This window comes from Pteronotus mesoamericanus, unplaced genomic scaffold, assembly GCF_021234165.1.
Source record: "Pteronotus mesoamericanus isolate MK-2021 breed Mesoamerican mustached bat unplaced genomic scaffold, CSHL_Meso_final scaffold_21, whole genome shotgun sequence".
In the NCBI taxonomy this organism is placed as follows: Eukaryota; Metazoa; Chordata; class Mammalia; order Chiroptera; family Mormoopidae; genus Pteronotus; species Pteronotus mesoamericanus.
In genome coordinates, this window is record NW_026555310.1 from 10,592,429 (window position 1) to 10,601,745 (window position 9,317).

Below are 9,317 nucleotides of genomic sequence, written 5' to 3' on the forward strand. Positions count from 1 at the left end.
GGAGCCTGCCACCCCTTCCCCAGACCCTGCCCCTGGAAGCTCAAAACTTTTTTTAATTTAAAAACATCTATCTAGGTTTATTAGAGTTACAAATAACAGAGAGAGTCTAACACATAGTTGACACTGTATAAATTATATCAATCATTAAAATGTAAAATGTTTTATCTTCAGAGTCCATACAAGAAACAACCAATGAATACATAACTAAGTGGAAGAACAAACTGATGTCTCTCTCTTTTCCTCTCTTCCTCTCTATCTAAAATCAATAAGTAAAAAATGAAAAAGTTTTTAAATATTTTATTTATTTTTAGATAAGGGGAAGGGAGGGAGAAAAAGAGGGAGAGAAACATCAGTGTGCAAGAGAAAAATCAATTGGTTGCCTCTTGCATACCTCCAACTGGAGGCCTGGTCTGCAACATAGGCATGTACCTACCCTGACCAGGAATCGAACCAGCACCCTTCGCTTCCCATGAGGACACTCAGCCCACCGAGCTGCACCAGCTTGGGAGTAAAAAAAAAAAAAAAAAAAGTTAATATTAAAATATTTTAATTTTGCTTTTACCAGGATGCATATTTATTGCATTAAGAATAATGTTATAGCTAGAAGCTTTTAAATAGTAAAACGAAATTTCTCTATTTGTATAAGGAAATCAGCTCAAAATTTTCCAAACCTATTATTTAAATTTTGATCAAAATGACGTTTCTTTTAGGGTCTTTTAAAATTAGCTGTGAAGTCTTGATTCCAGAAATCTTATTACAAAGCAAGTACAAAAATGTTGCTATAGAAAAACAAATAAGATTGTCCATTCAATGTTTCTGGACACAACTGTAGTCACCAACTAGTAATATCCCTGGGGCACTTGACAGAAGCAAGTGATTGCTGGCTCCAGGTGAACATACCTTCGAGTGGGACTGCACAAGATCCTCAGAGATAAAGCTGCACTGGAGATGAGTCAAGACAAAATTATAAAACATGCAAGCAAACAATCCAAAACATGCATGCAAGTAAATGTGCAAGAGTCAATGGACAAAATTAATTGCAGAATTAGACTTACAAAACACAGATAAAAATATCAGATATGTTCAATAAAGATTATTAAAATTATAAAAGAAACAAATATGAAAATAAAGACTAAGGCTACTAGAAACAACTGGATTGAAAAAGAAATAAGTGCAATTTTTAGAAGTAAAAAGATATAGCTATTAAAATATTTCTAAAATTAAATGGACTCTGGGGGAAACTAGCACTCTGTCAGACCAGTTTATACTTCTGAATCCCATTACCTTTTTCACCTTGTCCCCGAGCCCCCTCTGCACTAGCAACCATTAGTCTGTTTTCTACAAATTTGAGCCTGCTTTAATTTTGGTTGTTTACTTTGTTCTTTAGATTCCACATATAAGTGAAATCATATGGTATTTGGCTTTCTCTGACTTATTTCACTTAGCATTCATCTATATTTCTAAAATTTTTTATTTATTGATTTTAGAGAGAGAGGAAGGGTGGGGAAGAGAGAGAAAGAGAAAAACATCAGTTTGTTCTACTTATTTATGCATTCATCGTCGATTCCTGCCTGTGCCCTGACTGGGGATTGAATCTGCAACCTTGACAACACTCTAACTAACCGAGATACCCAGCCAGGGCTTCATATATGTTTTTTACTGAAATGTCTATTTAAATCTTTTGCCCATTATTTGTTTTATCATTGAGTCATAAGAGCTCTTTATACATACGGATACAAGTCCTTTATCAAATATATGATTTACAAATATTTTCCAATCTGTCATTTGTCTTTTCACCTTTTTACTATATCTTTTGAAGAGAAGTTTCTTATTTGGATGAAGTCTAATTTACTGTTTCATTGCTTCTGCTTTTGATGTCTTATCAAAGAAATCCTTGCCTAACCAAAGTCCATTGAAATTTGCTCCTACATTTTCTTCTAGGATTTTCATATTTCTAGCTCTTACAGTTATGTTATGATCCACTTTGACTTTATTTTTGTGTATGGTATGAAGCAAGGGTCTAAATTTGTCATTTTACATGTGGATAGTCAATTGTTCTAGCACTACTCATTGAAAAAATTATCTGTTCTCTCATTGGATTGTCTCAGCACCTTTGCTGAAAATCAATTTACAATAAACCAAATGGTTTTTATTTGGACTCAAAAATACATTCTTGTCAAATTCTAGTGATAATTAGGGCTTAATTTCTTCCCAGAGTACCTAATTCTGTTTAACCTCCTTTATTGGTTTATATGCTATTATGTCATTATCAACTTCTCTATATTTTGAACTCCCCTAAAAATAATTATTATGTTACACAGTCCATGTTCATTCAAAAAATTTATTCATACACTTAGCATTTTTGTGCTCTTCATTTCTTCTTATATCTGAGAACTTCTACCTAGGACCATTTTCTTTTTTGGCCTAGAGAACATCATTTTAGTATACCCTTTTGTACAGGTCTGCTGGAGATGAATTATCTTAATTTTTGTTTATGTAAGAATATTTTCACTAGGTATAGTAGATCAAAAAAAAGGGCACTGTAATAGATCATAAAGTCTTTATTGAGCAGGTCAAGGTGTGTAGTCATGCCCTACCATAGAACTTTTTAGTAAAAGGTTTTGTCTTTGCCTTAAGCTAGTCCTGTCCATTGTTTTGTGCATGTAGGTTAATACACCTTTGAAATAAACCATATCCACTCTCAGGAGATCATATAATCTTGTCAGCTGCCCTCTAATCCAATCACCACCTTGTTTTTCCCACCTTCCTAGAATCTTCCTTACTTCCCTGCTTATCCTCAAATGCAAGAAAGAAACTGCAAAACTTTTATTCTCCAGAGCATTTTATGTCTTGCTCCCCAGCATATGTCATCAGTTTGGCTCAAATAAACTCTTAGAAAAGTTTTCTACAGCTTTGGACATTTCTTACATTGACATTGTAGAAGTTAAGTTTGGCAATTGTTTTCTTTCAGCTGATTAAAAACATTATTCCACTATCTTCTGGTTTCCATTGTCTTTTTTTTTATTGTTTCTGAGTTATCTGTCAGTTTTATTATTGCCTTTGCGGACAGAATTTGCTAAGATTCTTGTTAAATCATTCCAACCTTTCCACATAATCTATTTACTTTTAATATAATTATTGATTTATGAATTGATGTTATCCTTAATTTATTTTCTAGATATTTTCTGCCTGTTTTTGTGTCTTTTTATTTTTTTGTTTTATAACTTTTTAAAGATTTTATTTATTAATTAGTTTTTTAATTTATTTTTTTTATTGTTCAAGTACAGTTGTCTCCATCTTCCTGCCACCACTTTCCTCTGCCCTACCCTCCCAACCTCCCACCCTCAAGCCTTCCCCACTCTGGCTTTGTCCATGGGTTCTTCACATGTTCCTTGACTTGACCCTTCCCCTTCTTTTCCCCATTATTCTCTTCCCTCCTCCCCTCTGGTTACTCTCAGTTTGTTTTTTCTTTCAGTGTTGCTGGTTATATTTTTCTTGCTTGTTTGTTTTGTTGATTAGGTTCCTCTTATAGGTGAGATCATATGGTATTTGTCTTTAACCGCCTGACTTATTTGGCTTAGCATAATGTTCTTCAGTTCCATCCATGCTGTTGTAAAAGGTAAGAGTCCCTTCTTTCTTTCTGCTGTGTAGTATTCTATTGTGTAAATGTACCACAGTTTTTTGATCCACTCATTTATTGATGGGCACTTAGGTTGCTTGCAGCACTTGGCTGTTGTAAATTGTGCCGGTATGAATATTGGGGTGCATAGGTTGTTTTGAATTGGTGTTTCAGGATTCTTAGGGTATAATCCGAACAGTGGAATCGCTGGGTCAAAAGTCAGTTCCATTTTTAGCTTTTTGAGGAAATTCCAAACTGTTTTCCACAGTGGCTGTACCAGTCTGCATTCCCACCAACAGGACACTAGAGTTCCCTTTTCTCCACAACCTCCCCAGCACTTGATTGTTGATTTGTTTATCATGGCCACTCTGACCTGTGTGAGGTAGTATCTCATTGTGGTTTTAATTTGCATCTTTCTGATGGCTCATGATGCTGGGCATCCTTTCATACGTCTCTGGGACCTGCGTATGTCCTCCTTGGAGAAGTGTCTCTTCAGGTCCTTTGACCATTTTTTAATTAGATTGTTTGTCTTCCTGGAGTGGAATCATATGAGTTCTTTATATATTTTGAAGATGAAACCCTTGTCTGAGGTATCATTGGCAAATATATTTTCCAATATGGTTGGTTCCCTTTTCATTTTGCTGATGTTTTCTTTAGCCGTGCAGAAGCTTCTTCTTTTGATGAGGTCCCATTTGTTTATTCTTTCCTTTATGTCCCTTGCTTTAGAGGTAATATCAGTGAAAATATTGCTGCACGGAATATCTGAAAGCTTCCTGCCTATGTTCTCCTCTAGGACTTTTATAGTGTCATGACTTATATTTAAGTCTTTTACCCATCTTGAGTTTATTTCTGTGTATGGTGTAAGTTGGTGGTCAAATTTCATTTTTTTGCATATAGCTGTCCAGATCTCTCAACACCACTTGTTGAAGAGGCTAATTTTACAATATTTTGTGCTTCTGCCCCTTTTGTCAAATATTAATTGACCATAGGGACATGGGTTTATTTTTAGCCTCTCTATTCTGTTCCATTGACTCATGTATCCATTCTTATGCCAGTTCCAGACTATTTTGATTATAGTGGCCTTGTAATATAGTTTGATATCATGCATTGTGATCCTTCCTACTTTGTTCTTCTTTCTCAAAATTGCTGCAGCTATTTGGGGTCATTTATGGTTCCATATAAATTTTTAAAATGTTTGTTCTATGTCTTTGAAATACATCATTGGTATTTTAATAGGGATTGCATTAAATCTATAAATCACTTTGCGTAATATGGACATTTTGATGATGTTAATTCTTCCAATTCATGAACACGGTATATGCTTTCATTTCTTTGTGTCTTCCTTAATTTCTTTCTTCAGTGTTGTATAGTTTTCTGAGTACAGGTCTTTTACCTCCTTGGTTAAGTTTATTCCTAGGTACTTTATTTTTCTTGTTGCTATAGCAAATGGGATTTTTTTCCCTGGTTTCTGATTCTGATATTTCACTGTTGGTGTACAAAAATGCCTTCAATTTCTGAATATTGATGTTGTATCTTGCTGTTTTGCCAAATTCACTTATTAGGTTGAATAGTTTTTTGGTGGAGTCTATAGGGTTTTATATGTACACTATCATGTCATCTGCAAACAATGACAGTTTTACTTCCTCCTTTCCAATTTGGATGCCTTTTATTTCTTTTTCTTGTCTGGTTGCTGTTACTAGGACTTCCAATACTATGTTGAATAGAAGTGGTGAAAACAGACAACCTTGTCTTGTGCCTGATCTTAGTAGGAAAGATTTTAGTTTTTGCCCATTAAGTAAAATGTTGACTGTAGGTTTTTCATTTATGGCCCTTATTATGCTGAGGTATGCCGTCTTTACTCCTACTTTGCTGACTGTTTTTACCATAAATGAGTGCTGTACCTTATCAAATGCTTTTTCCACATCTATTGATATGATCATGTGATTTTTGTCTTTCCTTTTGTTTATGTGATATATTACATTTATTGAATTGTGAGTGTTGAACCATCCTTGCATCCCTGGGATGAATTCCACTTGGTCAAGGTGGCTGATCTTTTTAATGTATTGCTGGATGCAGTTTGCCAATATTTTGTTGAGGATTTTAGCATCTATGTTCATCCGTGTTATTGGCCTATAGTTTTCTTTCTTTGTTGTGTCTTTGTCTGGTTTTGGGATTAGGATGATACTGGCCTCATAAAAAGTTTGGGAGTCTTCCCTCTTCTTGGATTTTTTGGAATAGTATGAGAAGGACAGGAGTTAACTCTTTAAATGTTTTGTAAAATTCTCCTGTGAAACCGTCCAATCCAGGGCTTTTATGTGCCAGGAATTTTTTTATTACTCCTTCAATTTCGCCAGATGTTATCAGTCTGTTCAGGCTTTCTACTTCTTCATTCAGTGTTGGAAGGTTATATTTTTCTGGAAATTTGTCCATTTCACCCGGGTTTTCAAACTTCTTGGCATATAATCATTCACAGTAATTTTTTACAGTCCTTAGTATTTCTGTGGTATCAGTTGTAATTTCTCCTCTTTCATTTCTGATATTTATTTGGGTCCTTCCCCCCACCCTTTTTTTTTTTTTTTTTTTTTTTTGGATGAGTCTGCTTAAAGTCTTGTCAATTTTGTTTATCTTTTCAAAGAACCAGCTCCTGGATTTTTTGATCCTTTGAATTGTTCTTTTAGTCTCCATGCCATTCAGTTCTGCTCTGGTCTTCATTATCTTCTTTCTTCTACTCGCTCTGGGCTTTGTTTACTGTTGTTTCTCCAGTTCTTGAAGATGTAGGGTTACATCATTTATTTGAAATTTTTCTATCTTTTTTAGGTAAGCTTGTATTGCTATGAACTTCCCTCTCAGGGACTGCCTTTGCTGTGTCCCATAGGTTTTGGACTGTTGTGTGTTCATTTTCATTTGTTTCCAGAAACTTTTCGATTTTTTCTTTGATCTCATTATTGACCCATTCATTGTTTAATAGAATGCTATTCAATCTCTATGAGTTTGAATGTTTTTGAGTTTTTTCTTTGAGGTTGGTTTCTAGTTTCAATCCCTTGTGGTCTGAGAAAACGCTTGTTATGATTTCAATTTTCTTTAATGTCAAGGCTTGTTTTGTGTGCTATCATGTGGTCTATCTTTGAAAATGTTCCATATACATTTGAAAATAATGTGTATTTTGTTTCTTTGGGATGAAAGGTTCTATATATATAAGTCCATTAGATCTAATTAAGTCCATTTGATCAGTTAAGTCCATTTGATCTAATGCATCATTCGGTTCCAAAATATCCTTGCTGATATTTTGTTTGGAAGATCTATCCATTGTTGACAGTGGAGTGTTAAAATCTCCTACTATCAGTGTGTTGCTGTCTATATCTTCCTTGAAGTGCTCCCAGGTTTTCCTTATGTATTTGGGTGCTCCAATGTTGGGTGCATATAGGTTTACAATGTTTATGTCTTCTTGATGGATTCTTCCTTTGAGTACTATGAAGTGTCCTGTGTCTCTCTTTATGGCTTTTCTTTTGAAATCTATTTTGTCTGATACAAGTATTGCTACCCCTGCTTTTTTCCCCTGTCCATTTTCTTGGAATATTTTTTTTCCATCCCTTTACTTTCAGTCTGTGTTGGTCCTTTTTCTGAGGTGGGTCTCTTGTAGGCACGTATGTGCGGGTCATGTTTTCTTATCCATTCAGCTACCCTATGTCTTTTGATTGGAGAATTAATCCATTTAGATTTAAAGTTATTATTGATACATGCTTATTCACTTTTTCCCTTTGTACCTCCGTTCCTCTCTTTCTCACTCTTTTTCTTCATCTTCTTTAAGCACTCCCTTTAGCATATCTTGCTAGTTTGGCGGAGGTGTATTCTTTCAGCCTTTTTCTGTCTGGGAAAATCCTTATTTCACTTTCCATTTTAATTGAGAGCCTTCCTGGGTAGAGCAGTCTTTGTTGCAGGCCTTTGCTATTAATTACTTGGAATATTTCTTGCCTTTCCCTTCGGGCCTATAGTGTTTGCACAGAGAAGTCAGCTGCTAGCCATATCGGGGATCCCTTGTATGCTACTACTCGTTTCTCCCTTGCTGCCTTTAGGATTCTCTCTTTGTCTCTGATATTTGCAATTTTAATTATAATGTGTCTGGGAGTGGGCTTGATTGGGTTCCTCTTGAACAGGACCCTCTGTGCTTCCGGGACTTGTGTGACTTTTTCTCTCCTCCAATTAGGGAAGTTTTCCATCATTACTTTTTAAACAGGTTCTCTATCCATTTCTCCCCTTCTTCTTCTTCTGGTATCCCTATTATATGGATATGTTTCAGGTTGTCCTGCATTTCCCTAAATGCCTCTTCATTCTTTTTCACTCTTTTTTCATTTTCTTGCTCTTTTTGGGAGTTTTTTCCTACCGTGTCCTCCAGCTCGCTGATTCGATTCTCTGCTCCATTTAGCCTTCTTTTGATTCCTTTTACTATGTTCTTCAATTCAGAAATTGTATTCTTCATTTCCTCTTGCCTCTTGTTAATAGTTTCTATGTCCTTTTCATGCTTATATAGTTTGTAGTAAGTTCTTCATAGTTTCCCTGTAGTTTCTGGTAATTCTCCCTGAGCTCACTAAGCTCATTGAAATTCCTTATAACCATTGTTTTGAACTCAGTATCTGATAGTTTACTTGCCTCTATTTCATGTAGTACTCTTTTTGGGGATTCCTTTTTTCCTTTTGATTGGGGGTTGTTTCTTTGTCTTCCCATTATTTCTGAGACTCTTCCTTTTTTGCTTCTGCTTCTTAAACTGATCTGTTTTGACTTCCTGGTTTTTTGCTGTGAACTTCTATGGTAGGAGACCTGTGAGATTCAGTGGTGCGGTATCCTTGATCTCCTGAGCTTGATGCTCTTGGGATGCCTTTTATGCCATTTATGTTGGCTCTCTGGAAGTAATTGGGTTTTGATTATTGTTTGGTTGTCCTTTGGTGGGTCCTTCCCTCCAACTGATTGACTGAGGGTCACTCTGCCCACCATGTCTTGTATGTTTTTGTACAAGTGCTGCCAGAACAAAACCACAAAGCCCTGGAAACAAATCCACATCCACAAAAATAACTCCCTCCTACAATCCTACTATCAACAGCAAATGAACCAGTATTGATAAGGCTGTAAAGAGATTAAGACTTTTATAAGAAAGGAGAGAAATAAACTATTAGTATAAAATCTAGTGACTTAATATGCACAAACTTAATGGACCTGAAATGAATGTTAAAAAGCTATGTAGTAAAGAAAATATTGCAAATCATGGAGAAGACCACAGTGGATTTCATCTCTAGTCTGTAGTATTTATCGCTATTTTTTCTTTCTGAATCTGCCTCTGGTGATGTCAGATGTTGACCCCATCTGATTTTAGGCAGTCTGTTAGAGACTTCCAGGAATCTACTGTCTGTGGCTCTCTCCTTCAGCTTTTAATCTAGTCACTCTGCACTCAGCAATCAGGTTTGGGCACCACAGGGCAGGGCAGAATCCCTCCTAGGGTGGGGGCTATTGTTTCCCCTCAGGCTGATGCTGCTCCGAGGGGAGAGGTTGCCTGAGTAAGATGGCTGCTGCCATATGGGGGAGGAGTCAGCACTGGAATCCTGCCAGCTACTTTCTCTGTTCTCTCCCCAAAGCCTCTGTCTCTAGTTTCTCCTCAAGTGTCTCTAGTCTACTCTGCCCTCCCCTCCCCTGACTTTGCCAAGGATCT